This window comes from Odocoileus virginianus, chromosome 10 (genome assembly GCF_023699985.2).
Source record: "Odocoileus virginianus isolate 20LAN1187 ecotype Illinois chromosome 10, Ovbor_1.2, whole genome shotgun sequence".
NCBI lineage: Eukaryota > Metazoa > Chordata > Mammalia > Artiodactyla > Cervidae > Odocoileus > Odocoileus virginianus.
Genome location: NC_069683.1, coordinates 32856951 through 32881313, shown reverse-complemented (window position 1 = coordinate 32881313; position 24363 = coordinate 32856951). Strand labels below are relative to the sequence as shown.

The 24363-nt window shown below is 45.3% G+C and overlaps 1 protein-coding gene across 4 annotated transcripts in view; it reads left to right on the top strand.

The window, feature by feature from the left end:
* Positions 1 to 24363, top strand: part of DENND2B (DENN domain containing 2B) — a 163003-nt gene that overhangs the window by 39574 nt on the left and 99066 nt on the right. The window contains exon 2 of one of the 4 annotated variants that reach the window (XM_020870839.2): positions 2529 to 2617. The gene's annotated coding sequence lies outside the window, so the exon portion shown is untranslated. Of the gene's footprint in view, positions 1 to 2528; positions 2618 to 2707; positions 2952 to 3123; positions 3367 to 17665; positions 17803 to 24363 lie in introns of those variants that run through there. The other 3 variants (XM_020870841.2, XM_020870838.2, XM_020870842.2) reach the window with 3 other exon arrangements.

The window sequence follows — 24363 nt, the reverse complement described above, 5'->3', positions numbered from 1 at the left end:
CTGCAGGTGAATTCTTTACTGCTGAGCCACCAAGGAAGCCCACTCAATAAACATGAGTTGGTATTATAACTGTGATTAGTGTCTTATTGTAGAAATGAATGGGTATTGCCTCTTGTTTCTCAGTATGGAGCCTGGGCAGGTGGAATGTGCATTTTAGGGATCAGGAGAAGAGCAGAACACTGCCTGTTGGGAACGGGACAAGGGAGAAGGTGACTGCTTTGATGGTGTTGCCCTTGCCCTTTTATCCTGTCCTTCACAGATAGGGGACACTAGGGCCTTTGAGGAATTCCTGAGTTGGTACTTGGGTTGGGGTGTTGGACTGGGTATTTCTAGTGGCTGGTTGAGTGTGCCCTCTTTGACACTCTTGTTGCTTCACTGAAGCAGCAGTGTCCCCTGCTTAGGGTTGGTGCCACCCTGTTATTTCCTGCTGGATTTTGTGATGCTCCTCCTACCTTATCTCTTGCATATATTTACCTTTTAAACTAGAGTGAATTAAAATCTTGTTTTAAGAAATTTGCAATAATATTGAAGGTTAGTCAAAAACACAAAGATTCTGCAAGGGGTCTCTGCATTAAAGATTCCATCAGGATCTCTCTAGCACTGTTTGAGGAAACAGCATTGAAAAATATGGGGTTGGGGGCATATAACTTCCAGCTAAAAGTAAAGGAAATATGTGCCTACAATAATACATGAAACACGAAAAAAAAAAAAAAAAAAAGAAAAATATGGGGCTTCCTTGGTGGTTCAGATGGTAAAGAATTTGCCTGCAATACAGGAGACCCAGGTTCGATCCCTGGGTTGGGAAGATCCCCTGGAGAAGGAAATGGTAACCCACTCTAGTATTCTTGCCTGGAGAATTCCATGGACAGAGGAGACTGGCAAGTTACAGCCCATGGGGTCACAAAGAGTTGGACATGACTGAGCAGCTAACACATATTGAAAAATATCTTCCTTGAGCCTCTGTGTCCTTTTCTAGGGGGCATACCTACTGCCCCAGGTTTTTGTTTGTGATGAAGAGCAGCTGAGATGAATGAAATTCTTAGATCAGTGCCTGATTTAAGGAGAATGCTTTCACACACATCTTTTCATGCTTATCCCATGGCAAGCTCATGGTAGTGGTAGAAGGAGTGCGATTTCTAGGTCAAAGAGAAGAAATGTGATGGCCACTAAGAAAAATTTTATAGAAAAAGGTAGGCGAGCTGATCCTATAGGGTCAAATTCGCATTCGTATGGGCTTGTTTTTTCTGAGTAAACATTTAATTGGGGGAGTCAGAATGCAATGGTAACAAGTAGTGAGGCTAACGTAAAGTTGGTTAGGAGAGCTAAAATTACCTGTCACTTGCCCAGGGGATGGGTTTTATGGGTAAAAGCTGGAAGGCTTGGTGACTTCCCAAGGGCATATGGCTGTCACGGAGCCCAGCACTGCCTGGTCTTCTGACCCCGGCTTTGTCTGGTGCCCTTGGAACTGCTCTACTTAGTACACGAAAGAGAGCTGAAAGGCTTGGGTATTATTTCTAGATCAGCTATCTTCTGGTTCTGTGACCTGGAGCGAGTTATTTGACCTCTCTTTTAGATTTTTAAAAAAATTTGTTAAATTAGTATGATAACAGGAATCCTAACTCCGGGTCTGTTGGGTTTGAGAGATGAGCCAAGATTTGTGAGAGTTTTTTGGAAAATTATAAAGTAATGTAGGGCAGGACTTTTTTTCTTTAATCTGTGCGCCAATATGTTTCACATCTCATAGAGGCTATCTCAGAGCCTTCAAGGCTGAAAGGATGATAATTGAGCCTATCTTATCATGACTCAGAAGGAGTCTTTATCTTCCCCAGGGAATCCAGCCTTGTATCTCATGACTGGCTGTCAAAAAAGTTGTTAGTTTGTAAGATCAGATGGCCGTGTACTTTAGAGGAAAGTACCAGGCTAGGGGGCAGCAGATTGGTCTCTACTGTTCGTACTTCGACTGCCAAACTAACTTTGTTACCATGGACTAAACATTTGATCCCCTCGAGCCTCAGTTTTCCCATCTATAAAATGGTGATAATAATGCTGGCTCAGCCGGTAAAGAATCTACCCACAATGTGGGAGACCCAGCTGCAATCCCTGGACAGGGAAGATGCCCTGGAGAATGGAATGGAACCCACTCTGGTATTCTTGCCACGGAGAATTCCGTGGACAGAGGAGCCTGATGGGCTACAGTCCACAGGATCACAAAAGAGTTGGACACGACTGAGTGACTAACACAATATGACAATATGTTTCAAAAGGTTTTGAGGATCAAACAAGATAGATCCTGTAAAAGAATATTACACCATAGAAATATGTACCAGGGAATTAAACTTTGAGGACTTGCCGTGTTCCAGGCTCTGTGCTAGCTTTTGGTCAGGACTGATAGCATTTCTGACTGACGGCAGCTCACAGAAAGCCCGGGCTTTTGGCTGTATCTGTATCGCATTTGATGCTTTGGCTGTGACTCTGGACTTGCCCAGGATGCTTACTGGTGCTGACTGAGTCTTTCCTCTCCATCGCAGGAAGATGAGAGACTGCTTTGGCACCAGCGCTAGTACCATGTGTCCCTGCACTGGTTAAAGTCATCGCCCCAACCTGGGCAGGCAGCAAGGTAAGCAGAGAGGCCCGTCCAGGCGAGCTCCTGAGACGTGAGCATTTCCGCCTCAACCCGCTGCCCGGAAAACCCCAAGTGCACAAGTCAAGGCAGGGCCTCTGGGTCCTCCCTGCCCTCGCTCCAGGACCCAGGGGAAGGGCTGGCTTCCCCTCCAAGCGGTCCAGCTGACTCCCTCCCCGCCGCCCCCAGCCGGGACTCTTCCCAGTTATAAAAAATGAGACACTGGAGGGGAGCAAAACAAGTCCACTCACTGTCTTCTCCCTTCTCCCCTCTGAGCTGCTGAAGCGAGTTCCCAGGAGCAGCCCAGAGCCCTTGTCTGGCTGGAAGGGAGGTAGGAGGAGTGGAATGCGTGCGGAGCCCCAGCTGATCAAAAGACAGTGCTGTTCCGTGAAAGCCTCCCAGAACTGAGGGAGAGAGGGGGGGACTGCGAGGGGGTGGGGGGTGGGGAGGAGAGGGAGGGAGGGAGAGAGAGAGAGAGGGAGGGAGGGAGGGAGGGAGGGAGAGATCGGAGCGAGCGCTGGCGAGAACAGGGTCTCCATGACGACTGGCCTGGCCGGCCAGCAGCGCTCCGCTTATTTGGCTGGAAGGAGCGCCACGAAAGGTCAGAGGAAGGAGCTGTGGGAAGCTCGCAGCAGGTATCGGAGCCGGAGCGAGTGGATTTGGGGGCCCTGGGCTCCCTAACAGACTGTGGTGTGAGCCAGACTCTGCCGAGAATGGAGTGGGCAGGAAAGCACCGGGACTTTCAGGTAAGATCAGCTCCCGGCTGGGATTGTTTTTCCTCCTTTCCTGGCCGTAGTCTTGGGCTGTTTTCGGGGAGGCAGGCGAGTGTCTGTATGCTCTGCTCTGCTCAGGGTTTGGGGCTCAGGAATGATGTCATCCTCCAACAGTTGGATTCTATTAGCTTACGGAGGAGGGAAGCAGCCAGTTTTCTTGACTTTGCAAATCTAGCTGATCTCACTCTTGCTGAACCTGAGGTGTTTAGACTTCACTATAGGAAACATCATCTTACTTTTATTTAGCGCAAAGGCTCAGGAAATTTTACGGGAAGAGTCTTTTATGTAGAAAAAGAAAAAAGAATTATCATCACTCCCGCAATGTGTTTGTAGGTCTTACATGGAAACTCCAGTGTCTTTTGGGTGGCTGGGTTTGTTCTAGTGAACACTGTTTTGTCTTTGGGCGCTGCTATGTCTGACCTAATGAAAAAAATAAAAGCTAATTAACTCAGCTGGGAGCTGCGGTGAGCTCCAAGTCTCTCTGGGGTAGTTATTAGGAGAGAGGGACTGTCCTAGGGATGTCTGAACTAGGGTCAGTCTCTCCTCTCTCTCTGTCCCCCAGGTAGCCTGATAAGAAGCAAGCTGTCTTCCTTTATTATTAATAAAATCCATCACAAGTTTTCCTAAACAAATGTATGGGGTGGAGGCAGGGGGTGTCTGGGGGTGTGGGACCTGTCAAGAGGGTCCTTATCCCGACATCTCTGAGTGAGTTGCTGCTAAGAGCTAGGCTACCTGAGGAGCCGTTAAGTACTGTGGTTGTGCTGAATGGATTCCCTGGTTAATGTTTGAATCAAGTCTCAGGGCATGCGGTGACCATGCCACGTATTGCTTCTACACTGCTGGTCCTGTGTTTTGGTAAAACTTATCCTGACCTAGAGGGCTGGTGTGTGGTGAACTCAGTGTGGCCTCAGAGAGGAGATGGTTCCGGAAAGGCACTTGTATAGGTGATGGGATCGCTAAGGTTGTCAGTGATCTCATCAGGAGGTTTCGTGCAGTGGACACTCCCCGCGGTGGAGACCCCGCAGAAGACGAGCTTCCGCTCAGGCATGTTGTACCTTAACCTGGGCCTCAGGAGGCTCAGTGGCTGCTTTTGGTTTCCCTGTGGGAAGCAGGAACAGCTGCGGTCCTGGCTCTTCGGTTTTTCTTCTTGAACTTCCTGAACAGAATGTCTTTTGTACTCTGGCACACAAATGAGGGGGCCTTCTGATTAACTTCGGGTCAGCTTGCCAAGGAAAGCACTGGTCGTGTCTCGAATCGAGCTCCCTGAATGTGTACATGCGTGCATCACTGTTGCGGCCTGAGGCTCCGCAAGGGTGAACTCAATGGCCCTGGACCGCGGCTGGGCCACTTAGAAGGCAGGGCTTCCTTTTATTCCACTCCAGGGCTCTTCTGCTTGGTTGATACCTCGATTAACTGGGGGGGATGTGGCCTGGTGCTGTTGGCTGGGACTCAAGTCAGGGGATGTGAAGAGGAGTCAGGGGCCCCTTTGGTGGGCGACACAAATCCAGGATCTCAGTTCTCCTCTACTTGTGTGGATGTAGTTGGGCAGCTTCTTTAATTTTATGTCCCTCGCCAGCCAGCAGACCCTCCTTCTTCTGGTGTAGAAGAATGATAATAGCTTTGGGTTTAGGAGACTTGAATTGTGGCTAGGTCATGCTACTCACCGTTCAGGTAGCCACTGGCAAGACTCTCAACTTCTACAACCTTCGGATTTATTGGCTGGTGAGATGGAGGTAATGATAATAGTTCCTCCACAGTACTGTTGGGAGGAGCAAATGAAACAATTTCCATGGAAGAAGTTTAAACCAGTCAAGACCTATATAATGTAAGATGTTATGAGTTGACCCTTGAAGAATGGTCCCTCTCTCTTCTGGAAAGTCACTTTGCTCTCTGTTCTGGTTTTCTCATTTATAAAGGCCCCTCTTCTTTTTTGCATTTATAAATAAAAATGAGAAAAACCTTTGAAAACTTCAAGATGTTAAAGGAAACATATAGGCAAGTTTAGTAAGAGTGATGTTCACTGTAGCCTTGGAGCCTCTTAAATGATCCTTGAGAGATGAAGCTTCCCTTGGGTCCCCTGACTCACGTGTTTCCCTTTAGAGGAGAGGGATTCTAAGACACCCCTTGGCTTGTCCAGTGTCCCACAGCTAGCTGCCTGGCACTTACAGAGTCATAGATGTTAGTAGCTGGAAGGGAAGCTGCTGGTTGCTAGGGCCCGTTCCCTCATCCTGTTAGGTTGTGCTGGGAAAACTGTTCTGAGGGAGCTCAGAGGCCTTTCTCCTCTGTCCTGGGTTTTAAAGGCAGGGTTCTAACTGGCAGGAAGAGTTATTGCTCTGAAGGGTCCCTGGGGGCTGGGCAGCTCTCTTAGGAACCTGTGGCTCAGCTTAGAGGGAAGCAAGCAAGAAAGAAAGAAATGAGGAAGTGGGAATTCCAAGGGCAGAGATACTCGATATGCCTTGGGACTGTGCCAGGGAACAGAATCGCAGGGGAGCCTCTGGGCAAGGGCATGCCAGCTCTGTCCTCGGGGACACCAGGAGGCTCCTGGGTACTAGGCGGGAACGCAGCGGGGGCAGGCTGGTACCCCACCTGCAGCCGTAGCTCTTGTAGGGCAGGGACACACCTGCCAACCAGGCCCTGGAGTGGTGCCTAGGAAGAAGCTCCTGAACAGATTAAAAAAAAAACCCAACAAACAAACAAAAACAACAGAGCCTTTTTTTCCAGGTGAGTCTTGTCACAGCAGCCTCTCTAGCCTGGGGGAAGCTGTCCACAGCTTAGCGCGGGTCTGCAGCTGTTTCCCGCTCCTTCAGTCCAGCTTCCCAGAGCTGAGTCACAAGTTGGACCCCTCCATGTTCCTTAAGGTTTAAAAAGTAGCATTTCTGTTCTCACTCTGTCTCCCACTTCTTCTACTCCTCTTCCTGCGCTCTCCAGCCCTGGGATCCTTCTGTCTACAAAATTAGAATTATTAGTTACTCCGGGAAGTTGAAACTTTGAAATACCCTGGAGGACAGGCCAAGGCCATCCTCAGTTCTGCTGGCTCTGCCCCTTCCCTGGAATGAAGAGCTTGGGGGTACTGCTTGGAGCGGTGCCCTGACTCCAGATATCATGGCCATTCTGCTGGCCGGGACGAGGAGGGGTGCGCCCCACTCCCCACCTCACTGGACTCAATGAGCTGTTTCCAGGAGACCCCCTGGCTACCGGAGTGAGGTGGGGGGTCTGAGTCCTGGGCCTTGCAAAGCACCTCCCTGTGGGTGGTGGGGCTGAGAGGCCGAGAGCACGTGGTCTGTTGCTTCTCTTAGCTGTTGCCGGTCGGTGCCCTGGAGGCTCCTGATGTTTCGTGTGGGGCCCAGGAGAGTTTGCTGAGACAGCCAAGCAGAGGGAAGGCATGTGGAGCCTGGAGGAGGCGGAGGCCAGGCAGCAGCCCCGCAGGGCTTTGGCTTGTCTGCCTGCTGTGCCTCCATCTTCACCGGGGAGAGCGGGCTGCGGGTAGGGGGAGGGCAAATCTGCTGACAGATGAGTGGGTTCTTTGATTTAGAGGAACCATGGAAAGTGGAGAAGGGGCCAGGAGGGCATGAGAGAAGGGAAAAAAATGACCATCTGGCATGGCCTGCAGAGATGTCTCTCTCTGTGGGAAAACATGCATTAGTGAGTGGCTTCTTCTGGGGGTGGGGAGGGAGACCCTGTGCTAATGCTGGGGAGGAGGTGCTCTGTCCACCTGTCCCAGTAGGTGGGTGGGGTGACATGCTGGGTAAGTCTGTCTTGGGAAAACATGCCATGTGATATTGTCTGATAGAAAATATCGGGGTTGGGATGGAGGCCCAAGAGGAAGGGGATATATGTATACATATAGCTGATTCACTCCATTGTACAGCAGAAATTAACACAACATTGTAAAACAACTCTATTCCAAAAAAAAAAAAAATCCAATGTCTCTTGTTTCTAGCCACAGGCCCTAGAAAGACTGGCCTGGGTGTGTGTGTGTTGAGGGGAGAGGACGATGCCAAATGAGTCTAGACTACCTTATTGAAGGATTTCTCCAAAGATCCATTCTCATTTTTTTTTTGACTTTGGTATACTGTTGTTGAGGGGGTGTTGAAATGATCACAGTACTCTTCTCATCTGAAAGCTGCACTGTCTGTAGAAAGGGTGAATTATATGCAATCAGGATATGAAGCCTTCTTAACCAAAGCTGACTTGTCCCTGAGAGTTTGTCATGAAACTACCTGTTTCTCAAAGATACAGACTCTCTTTCTGTGTGACTTGTCATCACTGAAGGGGATTTGTATGTGAGTTGGCGATTGGCTAATAGGAAACATCACAGTGAATGAAGGACTGTTTGAACCTGGGTAAAATGAGATGAACATAGGGTTATGGAGACAAGCTCTGAAGCAATAGGAAGACTACTGGAAGGAAACAGGAGAGAGGCCCTGGGAAGAGGACTGGGGAAAAGTTAGTTCTCAGGGATAGGAGGGGTGGTGGCGGGGGGTGGGGGGGGGGTACCTGGACTCACCTAGGAGGCCTTCACGACTTAGCAGAAGGCTGGTTTGCCCCCAGGGGGCTCAAGGAGACGGCCCTGTGTAGGTCCTAACAGGCACTGGGAGGGCAGGAGTGGGGGGGGGGTGGCCGGCACTGGGGTCGACACCCCGTTCATTTGCTCTTGGACTTGGCGACATCCCTGGTCTCCGCATGTTCTCTAGGTCTGTTCACTCATTTAGTCAGTGAATCCAGAGGGTCTGGGCCAAGAGCTGGGAAAGACCTAAAAAAAATATCAAGTGTGAGATTTATCATATATATATACATAGTATTACATGATTTATTATGGTTATTTCCTCCCCAGTGTGAGCCTCCGTCCATGTGACTGAGAAGGAACACAGACCTTCCGAACTTTTAGGTTTTGATGGTAGGGTTAATGACCATCTCATGCTTTAGACTGGGCAAAAGGAAGCGGGTCCAACTCTTAGACTCTGATTGAAGCACTATTTGAGTGATGGAAGAGAGCCAACTAAGGACTGGAAATAGGAGGAGGGTGAGGGTTCGAGGCCTGGGTGGAAGCTTCTCTGGGAGTGTCGCGCGATGGGGTGTGTGTGCAGGGGGTGGGGAATGGGAAAAGGGAAATGGGAAAATTGGAAAGAAAACTACAAAGTCAGCTAGTTTCTAGAACTCTTTAGCTTTGTGTGCTCATTTGTGTCTTGGAACAGAGGCTCCTTTACTGAGTTCTGACAACTGAGTTTTATAGATTGCTTTTAAGTGAGTCAACCTGTAATGTGTTTGTTCAACTCTCAGTGACTATTAGATGCCCAGTGAGTGTATGGTGTTACCTTCGAGCAGCTCGGATGGAACTATTTACGTATGATAGGAGAGTGTCTTATAGGCAGTCTGGTGAAGTGATTAAGGGCTGGAACTCAGGGGTCTTGGATTTAGATTTAGAACCTGACATTACTATTTGCTATCTGTGTGACCTTGGATAATTGATCTAATCTCTCTGAGCCTCAGTTTTCTGTGAGGCATCTGTAAAATGGGTCTATGGTAAGTCCTCTGTATATGAATGAGTTCCATTCTAAGAGCGCGTTTGTAAGCCTGATTTGTTCATAAGTCCAACAAAGTTAACCTAGGTACTCAACTAACATAATCAGCTGTACAGTACCATATAGGTTTATATATATATATATATATATATATATATATATATATATATAGGTTTATAGTACTTTTCACACAAATAATACATGAAAGACAAACACAAAAAGTAAACATTTTTAATCTTACAGTCTAGTACCTGGAAGAGTACCGTAGCACAGTACAATAGCTGGCATCCAGGGGCTGGCCTCCAGTTCCATTAGGTCTTCACAAGGACTTCACTGAAATCATCCTCTTGTAGATCTAGCTTGAGATAAATATACTATACAGTACTGTGAAGGACACAAAAGCACAACCACTTGTAGAGGATGCACACTCGTGACAATGTACACCAGACACATGAACAAACTTACATGGCTGGACGTTGAACGCACGTTCCCATCTTCGAAAGTTTGCAACTTGAAGGTTTGTACACACGGGACTTCCTGTCGTGATAGTTCTTAGCTGGTTAGCATTGTGGTGTGGATTGAATGAAATGATGCATGTAAAGCTCTCAGCCCAGTGCCTGGCACACAGTAAATGTTCAACGCTTTCCATTATTATCATCAACTTCAAGCAGCACTTTGAAGAGACTATGGCTGGCATCTCTTAATCAGGTTGGGGTTACTGTGTTAGGAAAGTCAAATTAGATCCTTCTTTTAGAAGGAGTACAGACTTTGCATTTTCTTCCTCTTTCTGTCAAAACCTCAGGAGAGTCGCTGAAGTAGTCCTTGTCGACCCAGCTTCACAGGCTCAGCTTTATCCTCCTGAAGGAGGCTTACCTTCACAGCCAGGGGAGTCTAGAACTGCTTTTTGCCTGCCCCTTTCCTACAAGCCGGCCCTGTAGGGGCCAGGTCCTGGTGGGACCTTGAGGTCCTCTTTAACCCAGCCCTGGAGGCCCTGTCCAAGCTGGCTGCCCTCAGTGCTCTGGACACTGGCGACCCTGGCACTGCTCACCTCTCTTCCATGAATTCTCTGTGTCCTTCAAGACCCAGCTTAGAACACAGGCTTTGAGGCCGGCTCTGGAGGTTCACAGCCTGGCTCTTCCTGTTACTACCTGTGGACCCCTGCAGTTAACCTCTGTAAAGCCTTAGTGTCTTTATCCGTAAATTGGGGGTAATATTACCCATCCCAACGATCTGTTGCAGGAGTTAATTTGTATAAAGCACTTAGCTTAGTTTCTGGCACACACATGCTCTCAGTAAGTGCTAACTGCTGCTGTTGTTGGAGATCTCTCCCTCCTAGGAACGTCTCTGCCTGCATGCAACAAGAGGAAGAGCCCTGGCCTCGTAGTAAGGAGATCCAAGTGTTAGTCCTAGGCTTCAGTTTCCTCTTCTAGCAACTGGAGGTTTGGGATTGGGTGTTTTCATTGACAATTCTGACTTGCCACTTGAAATGCATCTTATCTTTCCAACTAGATCCCCTAAAGTCTTATGAAACTGAGTATAGTAGTTGATATATTTTATTTCCTCAAATTGACCTACATTTATAGTTTATGCTTGAAAACATATTTGATTAACTTTTTTTTAAAACCCCGTCAGCTGGATTCTGGGAAACATTCCGACTTGGTTCTTTTAACTTGGAGACTGGGAACTTGTTCTCAGCTGTACAGGGCTTGGTTGCAACAACTTGCGAAGAGGCTCCAGCCCTTAGTAAGCTAGAAGGTCTCCCAGGTCACTAAGAAAGGAGGTGTGGTTTCTCTTAGTGCCTCTGGAAAAATTTTGGTCAGTAGATGTTTGGGGTGCTCATTTGTTCTGCCGTAAAGACTTTCGACCAGCTCTGTGAATAAATTGTGTCCACACTGTTTCCCTCTCTCAGTAGAGAAAACTGGAAGGTGTTTTCTGATGGAACCTCTCTCCTGTAGATCCTGGAGTGAGCCACTTGTGTCCAGAGGCAAACCTGTGTGTTAGGAGAAGAGCCCCCAATGAAAGAGTGGTGTCCAGAGCCTGGTCAGGCTGTTGTGGTTCACATTCAGGCTCTGCTACGTCCCAGCTCGGTCACCTTGGGTAAGGCGCTTAGCCTCCTAGGACCCAGTCCCTCGTCTGTAGAATGGAGGTGGTAATAGTACTATTTTCATAGGGCCATGGTGAGGTGTAAAAGTCAAGTGCTGAGAATAGCACCTCATATCTAGCACTTCATGCAGTGTGAGCAATGATTGTTATATTTGTTATTCACTTGTAAGTCAAGCAGAGTTTGATTCTGAGTGGCTAGTCTGTCTGGTTTGTTCTGCTGAGAAATGTGAGGTGTGAGGAACATAGGTTCCTCTATGTCTTGGACAGATATCTAGAACCAGCAGGGCAGTAATAAGTGTCCCCTATCAGTGCGTGGGCTTCCCAGGTGGCGGTAGTGGTAAAGAACCCGCCTGCCAATGCAGGAGGCTTAAGAGACGTGGGTTCGATCCCTGGGTCAGGAAGATCCCCAGAAGGAGGGCATGGCAACCCACTCCAGTATTCTTGCCTGGAGAATCCTATGGACAAAGTAGTCCACAGGGCTGCAAAGAGTCGGACACGGCAGAGGCGACTTGGCACACACACTCGTATCAATGCATGGGTCCTAGCTCCTGTACCTTGCTTTTGTAAAGAAATATGTAAGCTAGAAGGGGAATCTGGCTAAACAAAGGAGCACCTAGGTTGAAAGGACCCTCTGATGATTCATGCGTGTTCCGTAGCAGAGCCCTGGGTGAAAGAGTAAGATAAGTGGGCTGAGGGAGAATGTAAACTCAGGGGCAGAGAGAGCTTGTGAGTGGTGAGTATCCCCAGGCAGGTGGTCGTGGTTGAGACAGTGAGCCGTAGGAGAGGCTCCGGGCAGGTTGTCTTCCAGGAGACAGGTTGCCTCCCCAGCCCCAGGTGACACTTGTCCCCGCACTGGACTCTGAGACCAGTCTCAGAGGAGCGGTGGGTTGGGTCCAGGAGGTTCTAACCTGTTCCTCACAAGAATGAGTAGTTCCAGGAGCTTGGTGCATCTTATCTGCAAGTGTAATTATAAAGAGATTGCCTTTTTCAACGGCAAGAAATGGGAACTTTTGCTGCCAAATTTAGCAGCATGTTTTAAGTCCCTCAAATCTCCTTTGAGTGCTACCAAAGCTCTCAGCTTTGTTGTTATCTCTTGTTGAAACAGTCTGGGAAGGTCACATCAACAGTGCCAATTTATGGGCCTGCTGAACCCAGGCTGGCCTGGGGCAGAATGGGGAGTTCCTGGGAGTAGGTGCTTCACAAATTTTCCCTTTGAGTGAGGCTGTTTATAATTTAAGGTTCCTTTTGCTTCAGAAGACCACAAACTGCGGATTAGGGTCAAGCGTCTTATTTCTTCTGGAGTCTTCTGTAGGCTCCCGGAGGCAGGAACTCAAACTCTGCAGTAGCTCCCAAACACTCGGGAAGCTCAGCCTTCATAGTATTTTCAGCTGCCTACACTATGCCAGACTCTCCTCACCGGAGGTAAGTTTTCTTGGTGCAGATTTTGTGCCAGACTTCCCTACCTCTTTTAGTTTATTAGCAATTTTTGACCTCCCATGTGTTCTGAAGGAGTGATTCAAAGAAGTGAAGACCAGAGGGTGTAGAAACCACACGTGAGGTTTCGTACTCATTTGTAGAGATCTGAGAATAAGAAAGTCAGATTCACGTGTGCCTAGATTTTGTCTCTTGGCAAATGGATGCAAATAGGGAAAGGAAGTGAAAGAACCTGACTGTCCCTGACTGACCCTCTCAAGAAGTGTGGTGTTTGAATGCGAAAGGAAAATACCTGGGATAGCTGAGTTGAATTTGGCAATGGCAGTGACCTTGGTTTGCAGTCTGTGACTTGACTCACTCAGAGAACTGAGACTTTGGAATCTAGAAAGAGCCCTGAAGTTTATTTTCTTTGTTCCTCTCTCACCTCCAGATTTATTCACCACTTTGGCTTCAGACATAAATGGAAATGCTGGATAAATTGCTGTTTTTGAGATGGCTTAAGCAGCACTGTCCTCTCTGGGTCCTGGGCTCCTTGGGTGGGAGTCATCACTGCCACTCAGGGTGGGGTCACTGTTCAGTTGTGCTGGGAGAGCTGGCTGTGAGGATGCTGGTGGTAAGAAGGACTGTGGGTTTTCTTAACGCTGAGTAAGTGCCCAAAGGGAAGTGGCAGGGGCCAAGTTAAAAAGAAAACAGTGAGGAACAACTAGAAAATTGTGCTGTATTTAGACCTCATTAAATCCAAATAGAAAAGCTTCCCCCCCACCCCATCTTGAAACCCACATCTTCTTGGTAAACCCAGGTGGGTTTCATATGCAATGCTACCCAGACTTCTTTTCACCTGAAAAATACCCAAGGTCAGATGTCTACATAGCTCTGCTAGAAAAAGTTGAGCCCTGGGAAGCTGTAGAAACTAAAGGATAAGACTGAGAAGTTGTGTGTATTTTACCACGATAAGAAAAGTTAGTTGGGGGGGAGAAGGCAAGCTGTGGAGATTTCAACACCTGTGACATCGTCCTGGCCAGTGATAGCAGTTAATGTCAGTGGGGGAGCTGGGATGGCTTTATCTGTTTGTGTTCCCTTTAGAGTTTATTTCTTCTCAGCCTTTTCTCTTTTTAATTTGCAGTCTTTCCCTGAGGTCCCATGGAGGGTGGGGAGGGTGTCCAACTCTGCCTCTCTTGTTTAGAAATGTTTTTAATTTATTCATTCATTCAATATATCTTTATCGAGTGTCCATCCTGTTCTTCGTTCCTTGGGCTTCCCTGATAGCTCAGCTGGTCAAGAATCCACCTGCAATGCAGGAGACCCTGGTTCGATCCCTGGGTTGGGAAGATCCTCTGGAGAAGGGATAGGCTACCCACTCCAGTATTCTTGGGCTTCCCTTGTGGCTCAGCTGGTAAAGAATCCGCTGGCAATGTTGGAGACCTGGGTTCGATCCCTGGGTTGGGAAGATCCCCTGGAGAAGGGAATGGCTATCCACTCCAGAATTCTGGCCTGGAGACTTCCATGGACTATTCCATAGGGTTGCAAAGAGTCAGATGCCACTGAGTGACTTTCACTTTCACTTTCATCCTGTTCTAGGCACCATTCCCTATGCTGCAGATGTAGAGATAACTACTGACACATTGAAGTCCTTGTAGGGTGGAGCTTTAAGTAGAGCAGGGGTGGGAGCAGACAGTAAATAAGCAAACAAATCACAAATAAGATAAAGATAGTGATATGAGCTATGAAGGAAATAATGGTGATGTAAAAGAGAGGCACAGGAACTTGAGAAATATTTTCAAAGAAGAAGTTCGAGAAGGCCTCTCGGAGAAGAGGACATTTAAGCTGCAAGGATGATAAAAAGCTGTGAATGTGCAGATTTGGGGGAAGTACCTTCCCGGACTTCCCTGGTGGCTCAGAGGTTAAAGCGTCTGCCTGCAATGCGAGAGACCCAGGTTTGATCCCTGGGTCAGGAAGATCCCCTGGAGAAGGAAATGGCAACCCACTCCAGTATTTTTGCCTGGGGAATCCCATGAATGGAGGAGCCTGGTAGGCTACAGTCCATGGGGTCAAAAAGAGTCAGACACGACTGAGCGACTTCACTTTCTTTCACCTTCCTGGAGGAGAGAACAGCAGAGCAAAGCCTTTGGGGGTAGAAAAGAGGTCGACTTGTTGAGAGAACAGAAAGAAGGTCGTCATTGTTAGAATATAGGGGGCAAGTAGATTAGGGGTAGAAGATGGTGGAGGCTAGTTCCAGTGCAGCCTTTTGGCCATGGTAGGGAGCTTGGAAAACCAGTATGAGGCGTCCATATTCTAGGTCTGTGGCACAACTAGGGCTAAACTGTCAAAATTTGAGAGGGATGATTGGCTGAGAGGAAGATTGAATTTGGAAAGAATCAAGAAAAAAAAGGGCGGAAAGAGAAGGGCTCTGGAGTGGGGATTGGCACGTAGCTAATTAACTGAAGGAAGTTGAATAAATACAACTCAGTTCTGCATGGTTCTTGGGATCAAGCAATATGTTTTAAGGATTTCTGTAGATTTTAGATTTGTGGTACATCATTAGTAGAATGCATGCTTACTCTCTTATACGTATTGTGTTTTACTAGGCATTTTCCCTTGCATCATTTTAGCAAATTCTCACAACAACTGTGAGTGAATTTGTTGATAACCTGGTGTCTACAGTTGAGGAACCTAGACTGGCTAACTTGCTTAAAACCCAAATCTAAGTCTGTACCATTCCAAAGGATGTGCTCTTTCTATGCCCTTACTCTGATTGGTGCGTTCCTCTTAATTATCTAAAATAGTTAATGAGCATTTCCCCCCTGAATTGTTCTGTGTTGTTTACTGTCATGTCCTCCTTTCTATCCACTGGAAATTAGGATAGATTTTAGATATTTGTGGGTTTCATCTTTTTCCGAAAGGTGTATCTGATTAACTGTTGAGAATACCAGTCCATATCAAAAATTGGGCAGGGTAAGGGTGTGTGGAAAGATTTGGAAACAGTCTGAATCACCTCTCTTTATCTGGGTAGGAGGAGTGATAATCTTTCTCATTAAACTCATTAACTACTTGTGGAGACAAGTAGTTAATTACATGTTATATTATGATTCCCTCTCATTTTGTAGTAAGAAGATGGAATTTGTTTTTGGAAGATTTAAGTAATATGTCAGTAAATGAGCATTTGTAAGTAAATTCTGATTTTGTAGTCCACAGGTCTCTTTTGGAGTCTTCAAGTTGGCAATGTTTGAGGAAAGAAATTTATTGGGCCATAACTTTCACTCGCTGGAAATTGAACATTGACTAGTTTCTGTTGATAGGTACTTCTTTTTTGTGGGACTGATCCTGTTTGGATTCTGTAAATCAGGGGTGAGGATTCTGAAGTGAAAATGTACAGGGTGTTGATAAACTTCCAGTCCTTGGTGTTCATGAGATCTGTGTTCAGCCTTGGTCCGCTGGCTAGATGGAATGGTCTGTGAAGGGCAGAGAGGGTAAGATTGAATTTCAGGTTTAACATAGATTCCTGACACATAGAGGAATTTCTTTGGTAAGTAATGGGACTCTACTTTTCTGTTTGCCCTACCAATGTCTGTTTTAGTAACTATTTGGCTTCTGAAGGATAAGCTCTGTGACTAGGAAAGACTCCTTGAGAGGGTGCTTTTATCTCCAGTACCTCTTCACTGAGCCTGCACTAGATGGTCACCACCATGAGCCGGGACACACAGATGAACTAGTGGATGAAGGAAAAGAGCTTGGTTGAGGTCAGAACTTGAAGTGCTTGAACCCTCTGGAAATTGTTCTGAAAGCAGGAAAGGAACATACCTGGATTTAGTTGGTAAAAAAGAAACCTGTGGGCTTCCCACGTGACGCTAATAAAGTGGTAAAGAACCCACCTGCTAATACAGGAGATGTCAGAGATGCGGGTTCGATCCCTGGGTTGGAAAGATCCCCTGGAGGAGGGCATGGCAACCCACTCCAGTATTCTTGCGTGGAGAATCTCATGGACAGAGGAGACCGGTGGGCTACAGTCCACAGGGTCACAAAGAGTCAGACATGACTGAAGTGACTTAGTACGCATGCATGCACACAGGCATGCAAAGAAACCTGTGAGACCACATGGAAGATAGAATTAGAGGGGAAGAAACATGTCTGTCTTACTGAGTGTAACTGGAGAGCCTGATGGGCTACGGTCCATGGGCCGCAAAGAGTCAGACACGACTGAGCTCAGCACAGACAGGTAATATTCTAGTCCCTCAAAATTCATTTAAAGGAGACTATAAGGGAAGTCTGGATGGTGGGGAGGGAGGGTCTGATCTCCAGATGACAGAGTGCTCTAGGGCCTTAAGCAGTGGTTTTCAGACTTGAGCTGCTCCCAGACTCACCTGGGAAGCTTGTTTCCAGTTCAGTAGGTCTGAAGTGGGGCCTGAGAATTTGCATTTTAAACAGGTTTCTAAATTGCTACTGCCGCCACTGCTTGGGAAGCATTGCTTCCCAGGCTCAGCAGCTGAGAGTCTGATTTGGGCGAGAGGGCCAGATCTAAATAGGTGTGCCTTCCTTCCTAAACTTGGGCTTCCCTGGTGCCTCAGACGACCTGGGTTTGAGCCCTGGATCAGGAAGATCGCCTGAAGAAGTGAATGGCTACCCACTCCAGTGCCTGGAGAATTCCATGGACAGAGGAGCCTGGGGTGGGCTACAGTCCATGGGGGTCGCAAAGAGTTAGACATGACTGAGTGGCTAACACTTCCACACTTCTACTTCCTTCATTTACTTGGAATTTCATGTCTATGCTTTGCAGTCTCCTGGGTCGCTAACCCCATAACATCAACAAAGCCTGGTCAAGGCGCCTGCCCTCAGTCCCTCGGTTCTTCTCGCAATATCCCTGTCACCTCCGCATGAGGTTTCCAGCTGTATGCTCTTCTCTAAACAGCTGTTGACTGGTTTTTGGAAAATGCCCTTCTCGGGCACAGGATTCTTTTCAGACAGGTGACCTTTATGCCATGATAAAGCCTCCCCTGCCCTTCAGCACAGCCTACTGGCTGGCAGGACTGTTTTCAGGGACTGTGGGCAGGCTCTGCATTGCCTGTGTTCTGTTGATTAGCCGAGTTTACACAGGACATGCCTGGGAGATTATCTCTTTAGCCCAGGAGTTGAATTTCAAGGGCAAAGTCCACAGTTGGCAACTGATAGGCTGAGAACACCTGGACGGGAGGATTTCACGTGGCTTTCACTCAGCCAGGCCTCTGTACCTCTTCCCACAGAGGTCAGGTTTTCTGCTTGTCTGCCGCCCAGGCAGGTGACTTCGGAATGCTTCTCCCAGAGCCGCATGGTTCCAGGCATTGCCCCTTGCTATTTCTTCCAGGGCCTGTGGCTCCAGGTGAGACACTTGACTTAGTAAATAAACACAAGCTGCCTTCTCTTCTGTGGAGTTCTGTTCCCCTTGATTCCTTCTGTGCTTGCCTCTCCCCTGGAGGGAGGATCTTCATCTCTCCTTCGTGGTCAGTGACTCTTGGATTTTCCCAGGACTCTTCTTTCTTTAGCTTCCCTCGTTATTCCAGGATTCTGTTTCGGTGTGGGAAGGGATGTTTAAAGATTACCTGATTTACCTCTGCCCAGCCTTTATCATATCGCTGTAGACATGGAATATGATGATTTTTGTAAGACATGCTGGGATAGAAGAAGGAGGCTGCTGGTGGCCCTGAGCCCTGGTGCTGCCCCGGGGGGTTGAAGAGGTCTGCAGAGCTGTAGCCCATCCTTGGCATACTGATTGGGAACTCTAATGCAGTCCCAGGTGCAATAGGGTAGAAGTGAGAAAACAGCGCCCGAGGTGGCCGAGCTAGGACTGGACTCAGAGCTCCACTGCTGCTGATTCAGGGCATTGCTGTCTATACAAGACAAGGACTGTGAAGTGTTACAATTTCAGGTTAGCAAGCATGCATGAAACTCTCTCTCAGTTTAAGATTTTTGTTTAAGATTTTTGTTCCCTCCTCCTTTTATTGGTAGCAAAAGTAATACATCTGTTCTAAAAACATTTACAAAACAGAAAAATATGTAAATCTGAATAGGAACCCATCCTTTAAACCCATGCACCAAAAAATATAATCATTGTTAACAGTTGAGTAACAATGAATTTTTTCTACATTTGCATATACACTTATTTCATCTTTCAAAAAATGATGATACTGTAATAAAAATAAAAAGCATTGATAACAGTGTGGAGAAAGTTAGAACCCTTATATATTACTGGCGAGAATGTAAATGGTGTAGTTGTCAAGGGACTGAATTCTTTTGGTTCCTCAAAAAAGCAAAAACTTGCCTAATGACCTAGCAATTCCACTGCCAGGTATAAACCCAACAGAAGTGAAAACAGAAACTCAGGTACTTTTTGCCAGTGTTCATATCAGCATTATTCACTGCCTCAAAGGTGGAAACAACTGTGTTCATCCACACATGAATGAATGAATAAAATGTGGTATATGTATGGATATACAGTGGAATTGGCCATGAAAGGGATGGAATTCTGATACATGCTACAACATGGATGAACCTTTAAAACACTGTGCTAGTCAAGATATAATAGGACAGATATTGTATTATTCTGCATATATAAAATACCTATAATAGGCAAATTAATAGAGACCAAAAGTAGATTGGAGGTTACTAGGAGCCTCGGAAGAGGGGAGAATTGGGAAGTGGGTACAGTGGTTCTGTTTGGGAGAGTTTTGAAAGAGTTTTGGAAATAGTGGTGATGGTTGCACAATGCTGTGGTTTAATTAATACCACTGAATTTTAAACTTCAAAAATGCTTATAATGGCAAATGTTATATGTATTTTAACCCTATAAAAATGGTTGAAATTTCCTCTCTTGATAATTTACCTAGGCTATTTTTTTCCCATGTCTGTACATTAATTTTAATAGCAGTGCTGTGTTTCTTCAGGTGGATGTATCATCATTTATTTAACCAAACCTCTATTGATGGACATTTAAGTTATTTCCAGGTTTTCCTATTATAAACAGTGCTGCAATAAACAGCTGAATATAGCTGACTTTGCCCAAGCGGTCTAGAATTTGTATTACCTTAGGCAAAATTCCTGGAAGGGAAGATTCACTGATCAAAGGTTATGCTCATTTACACTGTTAATAAGTATTGCCAAACTGCTTTCCAGACAAGTTGCATCAGTTTAGTTCTCATCAAAAGTATATCATGATGCCTGTTTTCACCATTCCTTTGCCAAGTGGGTGTTGTAGAGTGTTTCAGTCTTTGCCAATCTAATAGGTGAAAAAGGATTTCTTTTTTTTTTTTTTTTGAAAAAGGATTTCTTATTGTTGCTTTATTTAGGATTTCTTTAATTTTTAGTGAAATTGAACACCTTTTATGCTCACTGGCAGTGGTGCTTATTCTTATGTAAATTTTCTTTTCAAATACTTGGTTAATTTTTGTGTTTGGTCATTATTTTTTCCTTATAGATTTCTAAGAATTTTTTTTTTCTAAGAACTTTTATATACATGTTACATTAGAACTATGTGCCGTTTGTATTGCTGATATTTTTCACCCTGTTTGTTTTATTTTAATTTTTGACTTTGTGCTAATTATTTGTCTTTCATATGTTTTAAATTTTTATGTAGGTCAATGTATGATCTTTTCCTTCATGACTTTTCCCCCCACTTCATGGGTTTTGAGTTGAATTTTGTGTCATGCTTTTGAAAACTTTTCTTCACTCATTAAAATTATGAAAATAATTCACTCATTTTTTTTCTAGTGTTTTTATGGTTCCAACTCTTACATTTAGATTGTAATTAGGTTTGTAGTAAGGTATAATAGGAATTTTATTAATAAAAAACCTAAAATAAATTTTTTCCTATTATTTTTGTAGATTTCTGTTTACTTTAGTGTGTTTAGTGAGTGGGGCTACCTATATTCAAATCTTGTATTTCTTATTTATTATTTACCGTAGCCATTGAAAATGTTTTTCTGCAACATTTATAGAGGAACATTTCTGATTCAGGTTACCAAAAAAAAGGCTTTAGTGGGAAACTCAGATCAAGAAATTGTACCCAGGCTTCTGATTCCCTGGTGATCAGATGGTAAAGAATCCGCCTGCAGTGCGGGAGACCTGGGTTCGATCCCTGGGTTGGGAAGATCCCCTGGAGGAGGGTATGACAACCCACTCCAGTATTCTTGCCTGGAGAACCCCCATGGACTAGAGGAGCCTATTGGGTTACAGTCCATTAGGTCGCAAAGAGTCTGATATGACTGAGGGACGAAGCACTTCTGATTCTCAGTCCTGTTTGTTTCTTTTCTGTTATCCCTATATAAAACATCTGGATTCCTTTTCATTATGTTTTGAAATAATTGCCTCACTCCACTTCTGAAAACTTGACAGTGAATCCTATATGTATTTGAATTTGACATGGTTGACCAAGGTGGTGTGACATGAAAGCCTCTCTCTTAAATTATAGCTGGTGTGATGAGCTTAGCCTGGCTGAGGTGGGGACCCGGAGGCAATTGCCTGTTAAAGAAGTGCAGGCTGGTACTGAGGAGATTCAGGGCCAAAGTCAGAAGACATGTTGAGACCCGGGAACCATGTGACTGCTGAAGGGAAGCCATAGGAAGAAGTGTGAAGAAACTGGGCTGCTTAGAAGACAGATTAAGGAAGATTTTTGAAGTGAAAGAAGGAAGAGGAATAATGTTTATTCCTCAATGAACTTATGTCCCAGATACTCAACTAGTAGTTCCCCCCCAATTATGTTTTAAAAGTCAACTTTTAGCAGTTTAGGTTTGCTGCCCCTCAGGGTTGTGAACCCAGGAAAGAAAGCCTTATTCAAAGGAAAATCCTGGGACTGGAAGTTAAGAGTGTGAGAGAGCGTGAGCAGCAGTGACCCGGCATCATCTCTGCTCTTGTCAGCCAGAAGCTTAGATGGAAATGTTTTTAGTGAAGTAGACTAATAAGGAAGCAGAAGGATAAACTACTTCAGACCAGCAAACACTCCTTAGGCCCTGTAGGACCAGCTGCACACAGACATACACTCTCTACCCCTAAGAAACTTAATAGTTTACTGAATAAGACATATACAAGGTCTGTACACTACAGTGAGAGTTATGCCACCATCCAAGTGGCTCTGGGAAGAAAGGATTAATTGAGTCACTGGTGGGAAGGCAGTGAGGAATATACAGGTAAAGTTTCACAAAGGTTCACATTCTGAAGTATGACTATACTTTTTTTTTAAGTTTGTTGCTTTTTGACACTATGAGTAGTTATTATTTAAATGGCCAAGTCAAGGAGGGGCACTGCAGGTAAAGGGTTAGCATGTGCAGAGACAGAAGAGTGAAGCAGTGCGTGCAAAGTCTATGTGCACAAAGCTACTAACTGGTCATTTTTCTACACACAGTAAGGAGAGTGAGCAGTGTTAAGATGAGACTAGAGGGCAAAAGAATGGATAAGTGAGCTAGGAGATAGAATGGTGGAAATAACTGCTGAAGAGCAGAATAAAGGGAAAAGAATTAAGGATAGTCTTAGAGACCTCTGGGACAATGTTAAACATACCAACATTTGAATTTTAGGGGTCCCAGAAGAAGAAGAGAAAAAGAAAGGATCTGAGAGGATTTTTGAGGTGATTATAGTCGAAAACGTCCCCAACATGGGAAGGGAAATAGTCAATCAAGTCCAAGAAGTGTAGAAAGTCCCATACAGGATAAACCTAAGCAGAAACATGCCAAGACACATACTAGTCAGACTAGCAAAGATTGAACACAAAGAAAGAATATTAAAAGCAGCAAGAGAAAAGCAACAAGTAACATGCAAAGGAAACCCCATATGATTAACAGCTGATCTTTCAGCAGAAACTCTGCAGGCCAGAAGGGAATGGCTGGATATAGTTAACGTACAGAAAGGAGAAGATGAGACTATAGAGACATAACGTACTGAACGGAAAAGATGAGACTGTGGAGACAGGCCTCGGGGAATAGCTCTTGGAAGGCTCGATCTACCATTTTTCTGTGTACCAGATCACCCCAAAACATTGTGAATGTTTAAGCAATAATTTTATTATTCTCTCTCTTGTTTTTAAAGGTCTTGCTTGGGGTCTTCTCATGTAATTTTTTTTCAGAAGGTGGTTGGGCTGGACTTATTCAGAAGACTCAGTCACTCCTATGTGTGGTGTCTGAGAGGGGAAAACTCAGACGGCTGGGGCCACTCAGCTCTCTGGCTCCTACCACCCCATTTCCATTCCTGCTTCCTGTGGTCCCTCCAGAGCAGTGGCTCAGGACTGGGAAGCCAGTGCCCTGAGAGACTGGCAGGGGTCACTGGCCCCATCCAAGCTAGTCTTGGAAGATCAGTACCTTCATGTGGGCCCGTTCTGTTCCTCGAGGTAGTTACAGAGGCCCTTCTGGTTCAAGGAGAGAAATAGCAACAACTGGTTAGCTTCTTTTGAAGTCACCACAGTCATACAGATTAAGTTGAATTTTATGCTGTGGGGCAGTTTTCCCCAGACTTAATTCATTGCTTACCGTCTTCACAATATTATCATGGCCTCTCCAAACTATTATTTACATATTTAAGTCAGCTAACTTTCAGACTTAAATTTATTTTATAGAGGAAAAGTTATCTCACTTTTGTAAAGTGGAAAATCAATAGAACGTGCCATGCACAGCAGATAAGTTTTAAAGTAAATACATGGAAGCAAAAAAACAATATTGAAAAAATTTTGCCAGATACTGCTGACTGTGAATTTCTCCTCTCTCCACAGCCCCCCCACCCCCTGCTGTTAAGGAAGCAAGTGGAGACTTGCTTCTTGATCTAGTGAGGTCTGAAAGACTTACAGAGTGAATGACTCGATCACCTTGTGATTTCATGCCATTTAATTCTGCATAATATGATGTTGAGTTCCTGCCATGCAATTCCTTACCACATTTTGGGAAGCACTGCTGTGAACAGTGGAGCTGCTAAAAGAATTTGAGCACTGGAGCAATATAGCTGCTAAATTTGCATTTTAGCAAGGTCACTTTGGCTGAATCGTAGAGAGTAGAGTTGAAGAAAGTAAAGCTGGGAGCAGGGAGATAGATTTTAGGAAAGTATTGCAGTGAGTCAAACAATCAGTAGTAAAATCTGAGTCAGAGACTGGTGGGGGAATAGAGGAGGTGAATATAAGACATTAAGGAGATAGAATCTGCAGGACTTGGTGATAGATTGAACTAGAGTAAGAAGGAGAATGTAAAGTCAAGGATGGCGTGTAGAAATGGGTGGCATTGTGGAAAAAAGTACAGGACGGGAAAGTGTTTTATTAGAGGTAGAGTGGGAAATGAGTTCAGTTTTAGGTATTCCTTTTTCTTAAGTATTTTTAACATGAATTTTTTTTGCCACTTTCTGGAGTTGTCTCATTGTTTCTTTGGGGTATAATTTAGATTCTTCCTCTTTCGCCTGTGTTTTCTGTAAAATGTAAATTAGATATAGAGGTTTGGTTAGATTTAGGGTAAGCATTTTGGGGGAAAAAGCTATAAATGATGAAGCAAATCAGAGGCATATAATGTCTGGTTTCCTCACTATTATTGATGCTAAATTTGGTCACCACTTAAGGTAGGGGCAGCCAAATTTCTCCATTGTAAAATTATAGCTTTTATTTTATAACTAGCAGATAATCTGTGGGTGACCTTTGGCACTACTCCCCATCAATCTTCAACTTAAGTGGTTTTATTTTTTGAACTTTTTATTATAGAAAATGTCAAACATACCCAAAAGTGGAGAAAATGGGAGACAAATACCCGTGTATCCATCATCCATCTTCAGCTGTTATCAGCACTTGGGTTTACTTGTTTTTCCTCTGTCCTTGTCCACTACCCTTCCTTTTTCTCCTATGAATTTTTGCAAGTGATTTCCAAGCATTATACCGTTTCATCCATAAACACTTCAGAATATAGCTGTCTCAAGAGACCTTTCAGAC